The 21440-nt window shown below is 34.2% G+C and overlaps 1 long non-coding RNA gene across 1 annotated transcript; it reads left to right on the forward strand.

The window, feature by feature from the left end:
• The first annotated feature begins 1338 nt into the window (after positions 1-1338).
• On the forward strand, positions 1339-20795 carry LOC113093759 (uncharacterized). Its single transcript, XR_003287894.1, has 4 exons — positions 1339-1468; positions 1586-1799; positions 20313-20378; positions 20665-20795. It is a non-coding gene; the product is annotated as an uncharacterized LOC113093759 (long non-coding RNA).
• The last annotated feature ends 645 nt before the right edge of the window (positions 20796-21440 follow it).

Below are 21440 nucleotides of genomic sequence, written 5' to 3' on the forward strand. Positions count from 1 at the left end.
AGCATCTTGCAGCGGCATGCTATTCCATCCAGTTTGCGTTTAGTTGGACCATCATTTATTTTTCAACATGACAATGACCCCAAACACACCTCCAGGCTGTGTAAGGGTTATTTGACCAAGAAGGAGAGTGAAGGGGTGCTGCGCCAGATGACCTGGTCTCCACAGTCACCGGACCTGAACCCAATCGAGATGGTTTAGTGGTGAGCTGGACCGCAGACAGAAGGCAAAAGGGTCAACAAGTGCTAAGCATCTCTCGGGAACTCCTTCAAGACTGTTGGAAGACCATTTCAGGTGACTACCTCTTGAAGCTCATCAAGAGAAGGCCAAGAGTGTGCAAAGCAGTAATCAAAGCAAAAGGTGGCTACTTTGAAGAACCTACAATATGACATATTTTCAGTTGTTTCACACTTTTTTGTTATGTATATAATTCCACATGTGTTAATTCATAGTTTTGATGCCTTCAGTGTGAATCTACAATTTTCATAGTCATGAAAATAAAGAAAACTCTTTGAATGAGAAGGTGTGTCCAACTTTTGGTCTGTATTGTGTGTGTATTTATATATTACATACAGATTTGTTTATATATATACAAAAACGAGAATACCGAGATATATACCGTTTATTGTAAATCGGCCCAAAAAATAGAGAGATAAATTTTTGCCCATATCACCCAGCCCTAATAATTCATACCTATAGTACATTCATAATGTACACTCTTATTCAAAAAACATCTTTAGGCTACAGGTAACTCCTAACTTGCTGATTTAGAAGACACTCTTTAAAAAACAAAACAAAACAAAAAGAAAATTAGTTATTAAAAGTTCTGCTATTCATGAAATATATATCACTAACATCCTTACAAACAACAGAATCAAAATTTAAACACATTTCAAACCGTGAAATTTTAGGATCCTTTAAGATAGAACTTAAAAAGAAGCTTACATTCTGACACCTTGCTGGAGTATGTTTTAATGTGTCTGCTACAATGTCTTCCACTTTGGCTTGCTGGATCCCAGGATTGGACCTCATCACTGCCTCTGTAATATGAAATCCCATAATTATGAAGTGTTAGATTTTGGTGTATTTGGCTGAGCAGTAGTTTAACCTAAGAGGCTAATTATATGGGCCATTTGGTTCACACTTTTGTAAACAGCTGGTTCCAGTTGATTGCAAATACATTTGACTAAAGCTAATTAAAAACCAATAATCTTTAAGAAGCAATACTTCAAAAAGTACTGGTAGTACTGATTGTTTTGGATTCACTGACATATTGTACGTACTTATTAAGATTTTCATGATAATCAGGTTTTGGAGTGGTCTCTTTACTTTTTTCCCCTTTAGGCTGAATTCCTTCCAAACGCCGTAGGAGGCCACTGCCCGCATTACCCGCCGGGTGTTCTCCCCAGGGTTTGGACCTCCAACGAGGCATAAATGATGTGTCTGCAAGATGGAATACATTTTCTAAATAGTTCAGTTTATTATTATTTTTATTAACATAAATGTGTTAATTAAGCATTTCACAGACTGTTCACCAGTAACACACCACTTTCTTCCTAAAGGTGTCGTCTTTCATCTTTTCTTCAAGGGAGAGGAGTTTATTGATGGTGCCACACACTTCAAGGCTCATCTCCTCTGCTTGCTGGCAAGTCCCATCACCCAGGGCACGAGCATAAAGTTCATGCATGGCTGCTATTGAGCTCCTCATTGCCTTCATCTCACTTTCTATGGTTACTATTTTTTGAATGAGGAGGGTAAGGAGGTGATCTGAGGAGAATCAATATTGATTCGTTAAAATTAAGGTATGTAAAACTAGGATTTTCTTTTAATATTCACCATAACCGTCAGCTAAAGGGATAGTTCATTGAAAAATGAAAGTTATGTCATTAATTGCCAACCCTCATGTCGTCGCAAACCTGTAAGACCTTTGTACATCTGCAGAACACAACTTAAGATATTTTTGATGAAATCTGAGAACTTTCTGACCTTCCACAGACAGCAATTTAGCTGAAATGTTCTCAGACCCAGAAATAAAGTAATAACATAGTCTATGTGACATCAGTGGTTCAATTTTTATTTTTATGAAGCTACAAGAATATTTTTTGTGTGCAAAGAAAACAAAAATAACAACTTAATTCAATGATTTACTCTCATTTGTGTCACTGTCCTCCTCCGTTATCAAGAGTACCATGAAGCATGTGTGTGCAGTCTTATGCTTGTAAACAAGGAACAGCGTTTGTGTCTTCTACGTCAGCAGCAGATTTTATTTTCGTATTTTATTCGCATACATAGAACACATCAAATATGGCAAATGGTTAAGTATGGTAAGGTTAAACATTATTGCATGCAAATCTCATTGGTTCCTTAAAATCTGTTTTACATGAGGGTGCATAAAAAAAATGTCATTTTTATATTTCAGTGAACCTTAAAAGTAACCATGAGTCCAACAAAGTAGAAATGCAATACTATTTTTCTTCTTAGGCTGCATTTGGACTTGGCATTAACATGCAATCACTGTGCCTGTATCACATTAGCAGTGCATTTACATTTAGTAATTTAGCAGACACTTTTATGGTAGCTTTTACAGTTTTTAGCAGTACCTATATAGCGTGGGATTATTGTGATTTATTGATTGATCACAGACTGGCTAATTAATCTAAACATACCAAAATCAAATTTCCCAAAATGAATCTGGTATGATCAGAAAGAAAAAATGTCATATTGTTCAGACGCATTTTACGATTGAAAGGAGAGTGCAGAAAAAGCATATGTGAAACTGGAGCACTTGTCTTAAGTGTAAATTTTTCAAAATAGTTATTTATACATAATCTGAAAACTAAATAAATAATCTCTCCTTTGATGTATGGTTTGTTATGAGGACAATAATTTGGGTGAGATACAACTATTTTAAAATCTGGAATCTGAGGGTAAAAAAGTAGAAATGTAAAGATTAAAATTTAAAGTTAAAATGAAAGGTAATGCACTGTAAAAAAAAATAAGATAGAAATAGTTCACCCAAAAAGGAAAATTATGTCATTTACTCACACTTAGGTTGTTCCAAACAAATGCATTTTATTTTTTCTGCTGAAAAAAAAGGATAGCATTTTTTTTGATGAATATGTGTAACCGATTGCTGGTCCTCACTGACTTGCATAGTATTTTCACCCCCATAAGTAGTTATTATAATACACTACCTGTCATGATGATTTATGACTTTGACCTTTGACCTTTTGACAGGTTGAACTTCCCGTAACCTTATGATGGATGGGCGGAACAAATGAGATCAAGGGTTAACCTATGACCTTCCCACGCATCGATCATGCGGTTTTGACAGAAAGTTTTACCCTATTGACCTAATTAGTTCTAAATCATGGTTTTGACGGCTAGTTTAAACGGAAGATGAAAGACTCCTCACGCATCGATCATGCGGTTTTGACAGAAAGTTTTACCCTATTGACCTAGTTAGTTCTAAATTATATTTTTTGACGGCTAGTTTAAACGGGATATGAAAGACTCCTCACGCATCGATCATGTGCTTTTGACAGAAAGTTTTACCCTATTGACCGTTAGTTTGTTTGAAGTCTGTGCCAGATAGCTTGTTTGTAGTCTGTGTCAGTTAGCTTGTTTGAAGTTTATCACAGTTATACGGTTATGTGTGTGTGTGTGTGTGTGTGTGTGTGTGGTTATACGGCTTCTCCCGCCTCCCACTACATTCATGAGCGGTGTATAAATGGGGCCGGTGTGTTCTACATTTTATATATATATATATATATATATATATATAAACATTCTATAATTTATATAATCTAAAAAACAATTAAAGGTTGAAAAACATTTCACTTATATAATTTATATAATCTAAAACACATTTTAATTATTTCACATTCATATATAAAACATGACATCATTTATATAATCCAAAAAACAATTAAAGGGTGAAAACACATTTTAATTATTTCAATTCATATATAAAACATTATATAATTTATATAATCTAAAACACATTTTAATTATTTCACATTTATATATATAAAACATTATATAATTTATATAATCTAATACACATTTTAATTATTTCACATTCATATATAAAACATTATATAATTTATATAATCTAAAACACATTTTAATAATTTCACATTTATATATATATAAAACATTATATAATTTATATAATCTAATACACATTTTAATTATTTCACATTCATATATAAAACATTATATAATTTATATAATCTAAAACACATTTTAGTTATTTCACTTTCATATATAAAACATTATATAATCTAAAGCGATTTAACTAAGGTTGAAAAACATTCTGTTCTTTTAAAAAAGGTTATAAATGAAACTGTATAAAAAATATACTGAAACCGACTGTTTCAGATAAAACAAGATCCATTTTTCTTTTAGAGAGCAGAAATGAGGTGTTTTCAGAGAGCTGAAGGTCCCTGTGCTTGCACGCCACAGTGCACACTCGTCCGAGTTTACTAACCAATCATAATATCTTCAAAGCCATTTTTTAATTAAAACTAACGTATCTCACGCGGGAGTACCATGTTTTTGACAGTTTTCTGACGGGTGCATCTATGAATTACGGTGGGCCAGCGGCTAGCATCTCTTTGTACCCCTCTCTCTCCCTCTCAGTCCTTCATTCACATTATACAGTCACAAACAGTATAAAACAAAACATTTACATTAGTTTTGTTCATCACTAAAAATATACATTTTACCAGGATCGGGAAAAAAAATATATAATTGATCAAAGCCTGTTATGCTATTTTTACAGTCTAGTATGGCATCTTTAAACCATATTTCATGTCATTCCTGTAATAAAACATGCATCTGTATTTTATCTACTGCTTTATCTCATCTGCTGATAGAGATATTTTAACACTATAAAGTATGTGTTATTGGACTTAATATCTCCGCGTCTAATGTCCCAATAACCGCCAGACTGTTTTGTATGAAAAAATACTTTTATTTTGAAAATATGACGACATCCTGTGAAAATACTTTTTTATTTTGAAAAGACGACGACGTCCGGTTGACGCGCGCTTAGTTTTGCCTGCTTCAATGCTATGTATAGGATTTCAGAAAATACTATTCTGCTCCGTTAAATCGACGTTTTGCCTCCGCGTTATCCGTTTGTCGCCTATGAACACGACATCGCGGGGGGTGTAAGCGCTCCCGGTTAGGAATGCACGGGTCTACCGGTCTTAGTGAAACGGCTTCCTCCGGTGGAATTCATACGCACGCCATATGAATGATTATTGTATCAGCCCTAAACCTACCAAGGTAGTAAACGGTAGTATTATATAATTATTAGTATAATTATTTATTTTAACCGTACACCCTACCACCACCACACAATAAAATGCTGTATGCACGTACATTTTTAATAAAATTTAGGTTTTAAACCACCGGTACCTCGATGTATCACTATAATATCCACTATACAAATTTTGTATTCTGATAAACCGGACATGCGCATGGACATATCAAGTTAAAAAGAGACTTATCTCTATTTAAAAAAAAAAAAAAAAATGAATAAATAAAATTATATATGACGGCATGTTACTAAACCGGAACATACATTTTAAACGTGTTTATCAAACTTATAAAACACATCGCAGTAACAGACATGTTACTAAACCAAAGCAAATCATTTATCATTCATTTTTTAATCATGTATTCAACCAATACTTATACAACATATACAAACAAGTTTTAAACCTATTTTAAACAAAAACTAATCATAAACGCAGCCTTCTCAAAATTACAGACATGTACAATCATGCTGATCACATATTACGGATATTCATACTTTTAGCAATTAATACGTTTTAGGATAATGAAAAACACCGACGTCTGAGGGCTGCCAAAATATCTCCAGTCCCCCAAAACCCACTCAGACTCCAGGGTTAAATAATATGGAAATAAATAATTATATAACGACATCAGGCTACTAAAGCAATTCATTAAACAAAAAAAGTATTCAACATTTAAGCTAATCAAACTTATAAAACACACCATACTCTTCTTCTTTTTTTTAAAAGAAGATAACTTATTTTAAATGTGATAGCATAGTATATACAATAAACATTTCTGATGATACATATACAAAATTACCCCTTACATTTTTAGACCGGTGAGAGTTGTCCAAACATGAATGAAATATCCCCAAAATAAAATTTACGACTTAAAAAATAAAATAAAAATGATTAAATCATAAACAGAATCTCACAGGTCCTCGTAGTGAAATGTATGTGAGACCTGAGGGGCTGCTTCACACACACACCCCGCGCAGGCGAGGGTGGAGTTCCAGACCGCATGATCTAAGTCAATGGTGTACATTATTTCAAAGCTAACATTAATGTAATGTTTTTTAATAATCAGTACCCCCACTACATCTGATGTCTGTTGATTCTTAATTCAACAAAATGATATATATAACCTAAAATATTTTATATTTTTATATAATATTATATAATAAAAATTATTTATATCATTATATCATATCATATATATGATCATATTATATTAGATGCGTCATGCATTAATCACTTTAGATTCTTTAAAGTTCTTATTTTTAGCACCATCTTCGAAGTTTTCGTACCATCTCTCTCCCTCACACCCACACATACACACACACTCTCTCTCTCCCTCTCTCTCTCTCCCTCTCTCTCTCACACACAATATGAAACATGATGCCAAAGTCTTTCTGTATGTTTTAAAAATAAATAAAAAATATTGATTTAGCTTTAAATCTATACTGAGGAGCTCGTTTGTTTGTCACAGTATAGACTGTGAAGTTTAGATGAAGTTGTTTTATCTTTTAGAAGAAAGACCCTCGATCGTATTCAACCATTAAAGATGGTTCAGGGAAGACCCACGCATCCTAGAGATGTAATTTATGTGCGTTGCTACTGTCGTAAACCTTTCACATATCCACGGTACTTTCAGACACAGAGCAGGAAAGACATTTGCAGGCCCTCTGCTTAGCCGTCCCAAAATACCTCCATTTAAAAGCAAAAATATTAAAATGACCGCCTGTACATCTAACAGGCTGTAGTTCTATTTTATATATTTCGTATTAAAAGTACTATCCATATTATATTCCTTATTTAAAACAATATATTTAACCGACAGTATCCCCCCAACGTGTGTTTTCCATCAGTTGTTTGCCCTTCAGCCTTATTACGTAGTGCTTTTCATTTAGCCTACTGTAAGATCCCTTTACAATAGTGTAATGAAAGTTAACTTTTCTTAAAGTTTATAGTTGTATTTTACTGTATCCCCATCCTTTTATCCTGTAGATTGTATGCGTACTGTAAAATAACAAATATACATCTTGCTTAAAGTCACTAAAATAATTACACCTACAATTTGAAACGTGTTTAAACACATTGTGTGTCACTAAAGCAAGGCACACCGTCTATCGTCTTATTTTTTTTTAAATAACCGATGACTGTCATCGTCTCTTCATATAATTTATGCACCCGAGTGCTTTTCTCACACGAGTAGAAAACTCTTTCTCTTTGGATGTGTTTGGCAGAAACATAATTTCAGAAATTTTTTTAAATGTACGCTAAACTTTTCTCATTCGACAGAAATACTATTTTCAAATTATTTACCCGGCCTATAACACTCGGTGTAAATGTTCTTACCTAGAACAGAAAACATACACTTTGACTGTTTTTGTAGATGCCAACAGATCATGTCAAGGGTGTTTCACATCTAAGAATCACAATGTTTTGTAAATCACATTTTTCTTACACCTCGAGATTTAGCGGTATCAAGATTTCGGAGGTCCGTTCACAATTTGTTTGCCGGATCCTACGTTTTTATGCGATCTTTGTGCGGCGTCATCGTAATAGGAATAAATGAAAATTAAGAAATTAAGTAACAGTTTTTTCTCTTTGAGATATTTCTTTTAGCTCAACTTTGTGTCTGTCCAAAAGTGTGATCGCATGAAGCATCGAAGCAAAAATGAAGTCTAGCTGTTTTACACTTAAAACTATTACAACTTAAACAAATCAAACGGTACACTCGTTAAAGTTTCCACACTCTTGTGAGATACATTTTATCCATAACCTTTTGTGTATTCGAGCGACCAAACCACTAAGAAAGAAAACTAACGTTTACAACGCATATACAATTCAGAATACAATTGTTAAAGTATTTATTTTTTGTTAACTGTTGATTTGTAAATAATATTTTTATTACTCCGTTAGATTTAGTCATCGTGTTCGGATAGCCGATGACGCAAATCACATTTTGTTTTAAGAATCCTGTAAGTCCATGCCAACTCTCGCACGGGGTGAGCGCATTCTATTCATTTAAGAAAAATGATTAAACATTTGACCTAACTTTTTAATTTTTTTGACAAAACACAACACAATCAGTTCCTACGGCCATCTTCTTCAAATAAAAGTAAAAAAAAAAAGTTATTCAAATAAAGCAACATCTCCGGTGTACGTGTGTATGTGCTAAACATCTTTGCTTCTCCACTTCTCCAGATTTGTTAGATGGGCTACCGTTGTAATACAAACACATTTGAGAACTACGACGTTCTCACTTTTGTAACGGTTATAGAAAAATGCCGTACACACTTTTGCATTTCATAATTCAGTGATTTTAGCTGTAATGGTCACATAAGACAAAAAAATTGTCAATGTGTGACTCGTAAACATGTATAATTTTATTTATTTATTTATTTTTACCAGAGATAGTCGACCAATCTGTTGACACGTTGTTTTGCAGTTTTCTCTTACTGCGGTCAAACATACACTGCCTGTTCATAGGAATTTTACAGCATAACAATATCGCCCCTACATCTAGAGCTCTTGTTTATATAGCCGATGACCACGTTCACATTGTTTCAACATTTCCGCATTACATTAAAGAGTAGGTCTATGCGTACCCCCCTTCGGTCGTAAGCATTATCATCTACCGCGCGCTGAGATTTTTCTGCTTTGTCCACTGTTGACGGATTTGCTAGAGAGACTATGTCGCCCCGTTGTAACGTGATTACGTTTAAGATCCATAAGATTGCGCTACATTCACCTGAAAAGGCTATAGATATAGTCTTTTATACAGGAAATGTGTATCAGAATAACAATGACCTAATAGTGAAATCCACTCTTCTAAACTATTGTGAAAGTTTTAATGCAACTCTGTAAATAGCTTTTTTTTTCTACTACCGTATACTGCACATTATTGTTTGGTTGTCTTTGTACAGTATTTCAATAAATAAACCGGTGTTGATAAGTCGTTCATTTTGAGTGAGAGGCGGGATGATTTTGACCGTTTTAGTCATTCGTCGTGCTTAAGGTCTGATCCGGGAAACCGCACTACGACTGGAACTGCGCTGTCACGTCTAAAAAAAACGCTCTTCTTTAAGAAAACCGCGAGGCGAGCAGTTTCTGACAGCTATCAATTCACTTCATTTTTTTTTCACCACCACAAATATTTTGTTTAGCATACATATTAGTTTTAGTCAGTTACATAGGTGTCACGCATGAAGTTTATAGTTATTTTAAATAATTATGATAGAGTTACAGGTTTAGGTTAGTGGGGTGCCTGTAAGTGGTGACAACTTCGAGTATCGGAGACGACGGTGTTACTCAAACAGCCCATATCTTTATCTTTTAACAAAAACTGTCGTATTACGCGTTACTAAGGCAAAATCTGTAACAGCGTTCATTAATATGTTGAAATGAAAATAAACATACAAAACTTTATAATGACCGTGAGTCCAATATAGCCTAACACCGCATTGACAAATGTTTGTTCTAACGCTTTCGCCCAAAATTTGCGAGATTTCTTAACGGACGCTAGAGCGAACTGTAAACCACACACTTCCTCATCGCATTACGCTAAGAAACTGCACATGGTTAAAGCTATTACACCATAAACTGTCTAAAGTTGTTAATGTACAAGCACAGTAAACTATTTCTACAAAAAATATCACTGCACTACTGTTTTGCATATAATACATCGTTCAACAATACTTTTGCACACTCATTCGACTGTATTTATTACCGCCGTTCTCACGTTCCTGCTGTTCATAGTGTATATATAATCCTTCATTGCTCTGTTCATCATGTACATACGATCCCTACATTGCATTCATATTTATATTCTGTATATACTCTGATCAATATCGTATATAGCAACTACACTGTATATTCTGTATAGCTTTACTTACTCTGCACTTTTATGTATATAAAACATTATATTCTTGCACTTCTGGTTAGATGTTAACTGCATTTCATTAGCTCTGTACTTGTACTCTGCATAATGACAATAAAGTTGAATCTAATCTAAACAAGTACAATCGTACGCTTCCAGGACTTTGCTCATTCTTTCTGTTTAAATTTGTTTAAACTGACTTTCGCATTCTTATCTTATTTTCACCAACTAAGTGTTATTCCTAGGCCTCGCGGATTGTTTTCTAGTTTTGGCCCTCAACCTCTTTGTTCATACGCAGTGATATCTCTGTGAATCTGTTCGATTTCATAAAATATCTTTTACGTCATATCATTATACTATCCTAGTTTATATCAGATACAAGTTTGTTTCTTCATATTTCTCTTACATCTACCCCCGTTAGAGTATCCGCGACAGTATACTCATTGTAATGTGCTAAATCATTAAAATCCAAAAAATGAACTCTGAGAAAGAATATCCGGTGAAAGGATTCAAATTTTAATTTCAACAAAACAGCGTTGAATTTACAATGAAGTAATGAAGAAAGTGATCAAATTGTTATTACAAACAATAGGGATGACATGACATCACAAGTTATCTAGCCAGAAAAGAAAATCTCGGCAGGCCCTCAAGTTTTGTTCTACTATGAAATTGACGACGGTTTCAATAATATCATGTATGGCGAAACCATAATGTTTAGCGACTAACATCACACACAAATCCGTTATGCACGTACACAGACTGAGAGTCTCGTTAATGTACATCTCGCCGCTACATTCGGCCGTCACATACAGAATTTTTCTGGTCGTTACACAAATCGGCGCCTTGCTGGTCGTATACAAGCTCGTCAAATCGGGCCACGGATTAATTTTCAGTCTTCTTACAACGTCAATTTCTTTCTTGAGATTTGTTACTCGCTTGGAATCCGTCGTACAATCAAGATTCGGATCAGACGCATCGTCTATGATTTTACGCATCAGATCAATCATTTGCTCTCTGTAACATTGTTTAAACATAGAGTCTATGTTGGCTTTTACAGGACACATCTTTCCTTTGTCACAGCCGCACTCCACTCGATCATCCGCAGCGCTGGTAGTAGCAGACATCCTTTTCAGAATTTGTTCCAAGACGTAAACCGAGCGTTTTTAAAATCCACGATGATCTAGTGTTTTTTTTTTTTTAATCCACGACGATCCAGTGTTTTTTCAAATGGTTCAGATCCGTCGAAGTCTTATTACTTGAAAAATTAGAGAGTGCGTCAGTTTCATACAGAGCCGATTCTGTCCGTCCACGTAGATACTGACAGATACTCCGTCGACCGCGCTGTAAAACCCTTGTTCGCGGATCATAAGAAAACCTGCGATAACTGTAGAGTTTATGAGGTCAGCCGCTCACAGAGGATAAAAACTAGCCGTAGTCACGATGAAGTAGCGGTGGATCTTCTGTACATTCGACCCCAAAAATAAATAGGTTGTGGGTGCTGCGCTCAAAAAGCGGAGGAGGGTGAAGGACCCTGGTTAGGGTTTGACCTGCGAGAAATATGAAGAAACAAACTTGTATCTGATATAAACTAGGATAGTATAATGATATGACGTAAAAGATATTTTATGAAATCGAACAGATTCACAGAGATATCACTGCGTATGAACAAAGAGGTTGAGGGCCAAAACTAGAAAACAATCCGCGAGGCCTAGGAATAACACTTAGTTGGTGAAAATAAGATAAGAATGCGAAAGTCAGTTTAAACAAATTTAAACAGAAAGAATGAGCAAAGTCCTGGAAGCGTACGATTGTACTTGTTTAGATTAGATTCAACTTTATTGTCATTATGCAGAGTACAAGTACAGAGCTAATGAAATGCAGTTAGCATCTAACCAGAAGTGCAAGACTGAAAATTAATCCGTGGCCCGATTTGACGAGCTTGTATACGACCAGCAAGGCGCCGATTTGTGTAACGACCAGAAAAATTCTGTATGTGACGGCCGAATGTAGCGGCGAGATGTACATTAACGAGACTCTCAGTCTGTGTACGTGCATAACGGATTTGTGTGTGATGTTAGTCGCTAAACATTATGGTTTCGCCATACATGATATTATTGAAACCGTCGTCAATTTCATAGTAGAACAAAACTTGAGGGCCTGCCGAGATTTTCTTTTCTGGCTAGATAACTTGTGATGTCATGTCATCCCTATTGTTTGTAATAACAATTTGATCACTTTCTTCATTACTTCATTGTAAATTCAACGCTGTTTTGTTGAAATTAAAATTTGAATCCTTTCACCGGATATTCTTTCTCAGAGTTCATTTTTTGGATTTTAATGATTTAGCACATTACAATGAGTATACTGTCGCGGATACTCTAACGGGGGTAGATGTAAGAGAAATATGAAGAAACAAACTTGTATCTGATATAAACTAGGATAGTATAATGATATGACGTAAAATATATTTTATGAAATCGAACAGATTCACAGAGATATCACTGCGTATGAACAAAGAGGTTGAGGGCCAAAACTAGAAAACAATCCGCGAGGCCTAGGAATAACACTTAGTTGGTCAAAATAAGATAAGAATGCGAAAGTCAGTTTAAACAAATTTAAACAGAAAGAATGAGCAAAGTCCTGGAAGCGTACGATTGTACTTGTTTAGATTAGATTCAACTTTATTGTCATTATGCAGAGTACAAGTACAGAGCTAATGAAATGCAGTTAGCATCTAACCAGAAGTGCAAGAATATATTGTTTTATATACATAAAAGTGCAGAGTAAGTAAAGCTATACAGAATATACAGTGTAGTTGCTATATACGATATTGATCAGAGTATATACAGAATATAAATATGAATGCAATGTAGGGATCGTATGTACATGATGAACAGAGCAATGAAGGATTATATATACACTATGAACAGCAGGAACGTGAGAACGGCGGTAATAAATACAGTCGAATGAGTGTGCAAAAGTATTGTTGAACGATGTATTATATGCAAAACAGTAGTGCAGTGATATTTTTTGTAGAAATAGTTTACTGTGCTTGTACATTAACAACTTTAGACAGTTTATGGTGTAATAGCTTTAACCATGTGCAGTTTCTTAGCGTAATGCGATGAGGAAGTGTGTGGTTTACAGTTCGCTCTAGCGTCCGTTAAGAAATCTCGCAAATTTTGGGCGAAAGCGTTAGAACAAACATTTGTCAATGCGGTGTTAGGCTATATTGGACTCACGGTCATTATAAAGTTTTGTATGTTTATTTTCATTTCAACATATTAATGAACGCTGTTACAGATTTTGCCTTAGTAACGCGTAATACGACAGTTTTTGTTAAAAGATAAAGATATGGGCTGTTTGAGTAACACCGTCGTCTCCGATACTCGAAGTTGTCACCACTTACAGGCACCCCACTAACCTAAACCTGTAACTCTATCATAATTATTTAAAATAACTATAAACTTCATGCGTGACACCTATGTAACTGACTAAAACTAATATGTATGCTAAACAAAATATTTGTGGTGGTGAAAAAAAAATGAAGTGAATTGATAGCTGTCAGAAACTGCTCGCCTCGCGGTTTTCTTAAAGAAGAGCGTTTTTTTTAGACGTGACAGCGCAGTTCCAGTCGTAGTGCGGTTTCCCGGATCAGACCTTAAGCACGACGAATGACTAAAACGGTCAAAATCATCCCGCCTCTCACTCAAAATGAACGACTTATCAACACCGGTTTATTTATTGAAATACTGTACAAAGACAACCAAACAATAATGTGCAGTATACGGTAGTAGAAAAAAAAAAGCTATTTACAGAGTTGCATTAAAACTTTCACAATAGTTTAGAAGAGTGGATTTCACTATTAGGTCATTGTTATTCTGATACACATTTCCTGTATAAAAGACTATATCTATAGCCTTTTCAGGTGAATGTAGCGCAATCTTATGGATCTTAAACGTAATCACGTTACAACGGGGCGACATAGTCTCTCTAGCAAATCCGTCAACAGTGGACAAAGCAGAAAAATCTCAGCGCGCGGTAGATGATAATGCTTACGACCGAAGGGGGGTACGCATAGACCTACTCTTTAATGTAATGCGGAAATGTTGAAACAATGTGAACGTGGTCATCGGCTATATAAACAAGAGCTCTAGATGTAGGGGCGATATTGTTATGCTGTAAAATTCCTATGAACAGGCAGTGTATGTTTGACCGCAGTAAGAGAAAACTGCAAAACAACGTGTCAACAGATTGGTCGACTATCTCTGGTAAAAATAAATAAATAAATAAAATTATACATGTTTACGAGTCACACATTGACAATTTTTTTGTCTTATGTGACCATTACAGCTAAAATCACTGAATTATGAAATGCAAAAGTGTGTACGGCATTTTTCTATAACCGTTACAAAAGTGAGAACGTCGTAGTTCTCAAATGTGTTTGTATTACAACGGTAGCCCATCTAACAAATCTGGAGAAGTGGAGAAGCAAAGATGTTTAGCACATACACACGTACACCGGAGATGTTGCTTTATTTGAATAACTTTTTTTTTTTACTTTTATTTGAAGAAGATGGCCGTAGGAACTGATTGTGTTGTGTTTTGTCAAAAAAATTAAAAAGTTAGGTCAAATGTTTAATCATTTTTCTTAAATGAATAGAATGCGCTCACCCCGTGCGAGAGTTGGCATGGACTTACAGGATTCTTAAAACAAAATGTGATTTGCGTCATCGGCTATCCGAACACGATGACTAAATCTAACGGAGTAATAAAAATATTATTTACAAATCAACAGTTAACAAAAAATAAATACTTTAACAATTGTATTCTGAATTGTATATGCGTTGTAAACGTTAGTTTTCTTTCTTAGTGGTTTGGTCGCTCGAATACACAAAAGGTTATGGATAAAATGTATCTCACAAGAGTGTGGAAACTTTAACGAGTGTACCGTTTGATTTGTTTAAGTTGTAATAGTTTTAAGTGTAAAACAGCTAGACTTCATTTTTGCTTCGATGCTTCATGCGATCACACTTTTGGACAGACACAAAGTTGAGCTAAAAGAAATATCTCAAAGAGAAAAAACTGTTACTTAATTTCTTAATTTTCATTTATTCCTATTACGATGACGCCGCACAAAGATCGCATAAAAACGTAGGATCCGGCAAACAAATTGTGAACGGACCTCCGAAATCTTGATACCGCTAAATCTCGAGGTGTAAGAAAAATGTGATTTACAAAACATTGTGATTCTTAGATGTGAAACACCCTTGACATGATCTGTTGGCATCTACAAAAACAGTCAAAGTGTATGTTTTCTGTTCTAGGTAAGAACATTTACACCGAGTGTTATAGGCCGGGTAAATAATTTGAAAATAGTATTTCTGTCGAATGAGAAAAGTTTAGCGTACATTTAAAAAAATTTCTGAAATTATGTTTCTGCCAAACACATCCAAAGAGAAAGAGTTTTCTACTCGTGTGAGAAAAGCACTCGGGTGCATAAATTATATGAAGAGACGATGACAGTCATCGGTTATTTAAAAAAAAATAAGACGATAGACGGTGTGCCTTGCTTTAGTGACACACAATGTGTTTAAACACGTTTCAAATTGTAGGTGTAATTATTTTAGTGACTTTAAGCAAGATGTATATTTGTTATTTTACAGTACGCATACAATCTACAGGATAAAAGGATGGGGATACAGTAAAATACAACTATAAACTTTAAGAAAAGTTAACTTTCATTACACTATTGTAAAGGGATCTTACAGTAGGCTAAATGAAAAGCACTACGTAATAAGGCTGAAGGGCAAACAACTGATGGAAAACACACGTTGGGGGGATACTGTCGGTTAAATATATTGTTTTAAATAAGGAATATAATATGGATAGTACTTTTAATACTAAATATATAAAATAGAACTACAGCCTGTTAGATGTACAGGCGGTCATTTTAATATTTTTGCTTTTAAATGGAGGTATTTTGGGACGGCTAAGCAGAGGGCCTGCAAATGTCTTTCCTGCTCTGTGTCTGAAAGTACCGTGGATATGTGAAAGGTTTACGACAGTAGCAACGCACATAAATTACATCTCTAGGATGCGTGGGTCTTCCCTGAACCATCTTTAATGGTTGAATACGATCGAGGGTCTTTCTTCTAAAAGATAAAACAACTTCATCTAAACTTCACAGTCTATACTGTGACAAACAAACGAGCTCCTCAGTATAGATTTAAAGCTAAATCAATATTTTTTATTTATTTTTAAAACATACAGAAAGACTTTGGCATCATGTTTCATATTGTGTGTGAGAGAGAGAGGGAGAGAGAGAGTGTGTGTGTATGTGTGGGTGTGAGGGAGAGAGATGGTACGAAAACTTCGAAGATGGTGCTAAAAATAAGAACTTTAAAGAATCTAAAGTGATTAATGCATGACGCATCTAATATAATATGATCATATATATGATATGATATAATGATATAAATAATTTTTTATTATATAATATTATATAAAAATATAAAATATTTTAGGTTATATATATCATTTTGTTGAATTAAGAATCAACAGACATCAGATGTAGTGGGGGTACTGATTATTAAAAAACATTACATTAATGTTAGCTTTGAAATAATGTACACCATTGACTTAGATCATGCGGTCTGGAACTCCACCCTCGCCTGCGCGGGGTGTGTGTGTGAAGCAGCCCCTCAGGTCTCACATACATTTCACTACGAGGACCTGTGAGATTCTGTTTATGATTTAATCATTTTTATTTTATTTTTTAAGTCGTAAATTTTATTTTGGGGATATTTCATTCATGTTTGGACAACTCTCACCGGTCTAAAAATGTAAGGGGTAATTTTGTATATGTATCATCAGAAATGTTTATTGTATATACTATGCTATCACATTTAAAATAAGTTATCTTCTTTTAAAAAAAAGAAGAAGAGTATGGTGTGTTTTATAAGTTTGATTAGCTTAAATGTTGAATACTTTTTTTGTTTAATGAATTGCTTTAGTAGCCTGATGTCGTTATATAATTATTTATTTCCATATTATTTAACCCTGGAGTCTATATTTTGGCAGCCCTCAGACGTCGGTGTTTTTCATTATCCTAAAACGTATTAATTGCTAAAAGTATGAATATCCGTAATATGTGATCAGCATGATTGTACATGTCTGTAATTTTGAGAAGGCTGCGTTTATGATTAGTTTTTGTTTAAAATAGGTTTAAAACTTGTTTGTATATGTTGTATAAGTATTGGTTGAATACATGATTAAAAAATGAATGATAAATGATTTGCTTTGGTTTAGTAACATGTCTGTTACTGCGATGTGTTTTATAAGTTTGATAAACACGTTTAAAATGTATGTTCCGGTTTAGTAACATGCCGTCATATATAATTTTATTTATTCATTTTTTTTTTTTTTTTTAAATAGAGATAAGTCTCTTTTTAACTTGATATGTCCATGCGCATGTCCGGTTTATCAGAATACAAAATTTGTATAGTGGATATTATAGTGATACATCGAGGTACCGGTGGTTTAAAACCTAAATTTTATTAAAAATGTACGTGCATACAGCATTTTATTGTGTGGTGGTGGTAGGGTGTACGGTTAAAATAAATAATTATACTAATAATTATATAATACTACCGTTTACTACCTTGGTAGGTTTAGGGCTGATACAATAATTATTCATATGGCGTGCGTATGAATTCCACCGGAGGAAGCCGTTTCACTAAGACCGGTAGACCCGTGCATTCCTAACCGGGAGCGCTTACACCCCCCGCGATGTCGTGTTCATAGGCGACAAACGGATAACGCGGAGGCAAAACGTCGATTTAACGGAGCAGAATAGTATTTTCTGAAATCCTATACATAGCATTGAAGCAGGCAAAACTAAGCGCGCGTCAACCGGACGTCGTCGTCTTTTCAAAATAAAAAAGTATTTTCACAGGATGTCGTCATATTTTCAAAATAAAAGTATTTTTTCATACAAAACAGTCTGGCGGTTATTGGGACATTAGACGCGGAGATATTAAGTCCAATAACACATACTTTATAGTGTTAAAATATCTCTATCAGCAGATGAGATAAAGCAGTAGATAAAATACAGATGCATGTTTTATTACAGGAATGACATGAAATATGGTTTAAAGATGCCATACTAGACTGTAAAAATAGCATAACAGGCTTTGATCAATTATATATTTTTTTTCCCGATCCTGGTAAAATGTATATTTTTAGTGATGAACAAAACTAATGTAAATGTTTTGTTTTATACTGTTTGTGACTGTATAATGTGAATGAAGGACTGAGAGGGAGAGAGAGGGGTACAAAGAGATGCTAGCCGCTCGCCCACCGTAATTCATAGATGCACCCGTCAGAAAACTGTCAAAAACATGGTACTCCCGCGTGAGATACGTTAGTTTTAATTAAAAAATGGCTTTGAAGATATTATGATTGGTTAGTAAACTCGGACGAGTGTGCACTGTGGCGTGCAAGCACAGGGACCTTCAGCTCTCTGAAAACACCTCATTTCTGCTCTCTAAAAGAAAAATGGATCTTGTTTTATCTGAAACAGTCGGTTTCAGTATATTTTTTATACAGTTTCATTTATAACCTTTTTTAAAAGAACAGAATGTTTTTCAACCTTAGTTAAATCGCTTTAGATTATATAATGTTTTATATATGAAAGTGAAATAACTAAAATGTGTTTTAGATTATATAAATTATATAATGTTTTATATATGAATGTGAAATAATTAAAATGTGTATTAGATTATATAAATTATATAATGTTTTATATATATATAAATGTGAAATTATTAAAATGTGTTTTAGATTATATAAATTATATAATGTTTTATATATGAATGTGAAATAATTAAAATGTGTATTAGATTATATAAATTATATAATGTTTTATATATATAAATGTGAAATAATTAAAATGTGTTTTAGATTATATAAATTATATAATGTTTTATATATGAATTGAAATAATTAAAATGTGTTTTCACCCTTTAATTGTTTTTTGGATTATATAAATGATGTCATGTTTTATATATGAATGTGAAATAATTAAAATGTGTTTTAGATTATATAAATTATATAAGTGAAATGTTTTTCAACCTTTAATTGTTTTTTAGATTATATAAATTATAGAATGTTTATATATATATATATATATATATATATATATATATATATATATATATAAAATGTAGAACACACCGGCCCCATTTATACACCGCTCATGAATGTAGTGGGAGGCGGGAGAAGCCGTATAACTACACACACACACACACACACACACACACACACACACATAACCGTATAACTGTGATAAACTTCAAACAAGCTAACTGACACAGACTACAAACAAGCTATCTGGCACAGACTTCAAACAAACTAACGGTCAATAGGGTAAAACTTTCTGTCAAAAGCACATGATCGATGCGTGAGGAGTCTTTCATGTCCCGTTTAAACTAGCCGTCAAAAAATATAATTTAGAACTAACTAGGTCAATAGGGTAAAACTTTCTGTCAAAACCGCATGATCGATGCGTGAGGAGTCTTTCATCTTCCGTTTAAACTAGCCGTCAAAACCATGATTTAGAACTAATTAGGTCAATAGGGTAAAACTTTCTGTCAAAACCGCATGATCGATGCGTGGGAAGGTCATAGGTTAACCCTTGATCTCATTTGTTCCGCCCATCCATCATAAGGTTACCGGAAGTTCAACCTGTCAAAAGGTCAAAGGTCAAAGTCATAAATCATCATGACAGGTAGTGTATTATAATAACTACTCCCATATAATGGAAGCCAGTTGGGACCAGCACATTTTTTGCTTAACAGCATTCTTCAAGATATCATCTTTTGTGATTAACAAAAGAAGGATACTAATACAGTTTTGGAGCATCATGAAGGTGCTAAAAAAAGGTAAATTATGACAGAATTTAAATTTTTGGATGAACTATCCTTTTAAGATAATCTAGACTTGGAAGACAGTTGAATCTCAAAATGCAGTATTATTTTATTTTTATAACAGTGGACAGACAGGTAAGTTGAATGTAACTGTTATCTTGACAGAGGGCTAATCACAGTGAATGTTTACAGGACCTGGTTTAACCAGCAGTGGAGAGAGTCATGAAGGAGAATCACCAAATAACACCGATAACGAAGGTAAGTGTAACAGTTACAGTGCATATTGCAAATTAGAGACATAATTTAGGAAATAGATTTAAAATATGCTTATAAATACTCTACTGAAGTTTCTGGAGTTGTTTCATGGACCATAGTTCCTAAATATATACAGTTGAAACTATGTTCGAACATCTGAATACAGGTTGCATGTTAATGCCAACTGCAAACACATCCTTAGTTAATGCAACATAGTGCTAAAGTAATGCTGATGAATAGAATGGGGCTATGCACTATAATTAAAACAAAAAACACTACCAATTTTCAGGGTGTCTCTGGGTGGAGTTGGCCTTATTGGCACATCTGGCATGGGAAGCTCTTCACATCTTGATGGCATCTTTATTGATTGATTGAAGGTGGTTTGCCTGTTGGGTAATTTAAATTTTTTATTTTCCGGTGAAACTGGCAGCTGAGGTTCCACTGTTGTAATAATAAAAGTTAAATAATAAAAAAAGTATACTGGTATTGGGATTGACTACTGAAATTTAGTTATTCTGACACTTTTTGTATGAAAATGTACACAAGTTGTAAAGGTATAGTAAAGGTATAGTTCACCCAAAAATCTAAAATATGTCATTAATAACTCACCCTCATGTCGTTCCAAACCCGTGAGACCTCCGTTTATCTTCAGAACACAGTTTAAGATATTTTAGATTTAGTCCGAGAGCTCTCAGTCCCTCCATTTGAAGCTGTGTGTACGATATATTGTCCATGTCCAGAAAGGTAAGAAAAACATTAATCAAAGTAGTCCATGTGACATCAGAGGGTCCGTTAGAATATTTTGAAGCATCGAGAATACATTTTGGTCCAAAAATAGCAAAAACTACGACTACGTGGACTACTTTGATGTTTTACTTACCTTTCTGGACAGTATACCGTACACACAGCTTCAATGGAGGGACTGAGAGCTCTGGGACTAAATCTAAAATATCTTAAACTGTGTTCCAAAAATAAACAGAGGTCTTACGGGTTTGGAACAACATGAGGGCAAGTTATTAATGACATAATTTAGCAAATTGGGCGAACTAACCCTTTAAAAGAATC

The sequence above is a fragment of the Carassius auratus genome, unplaced genomic scaffold (assembly GCF_003368295.1).
Source record: "Carassius auratus strain Wakin unplaced genomic scaffold, ASM336829v1 scaf_tig00215130, whole genome shotgun sequence".
Lineage (NCBI taxonomy): Eukaryota > Metazoa > Chordata > Actinopteri > Cypriniformes > Cyprinidae > Carassius > Carassius auratus.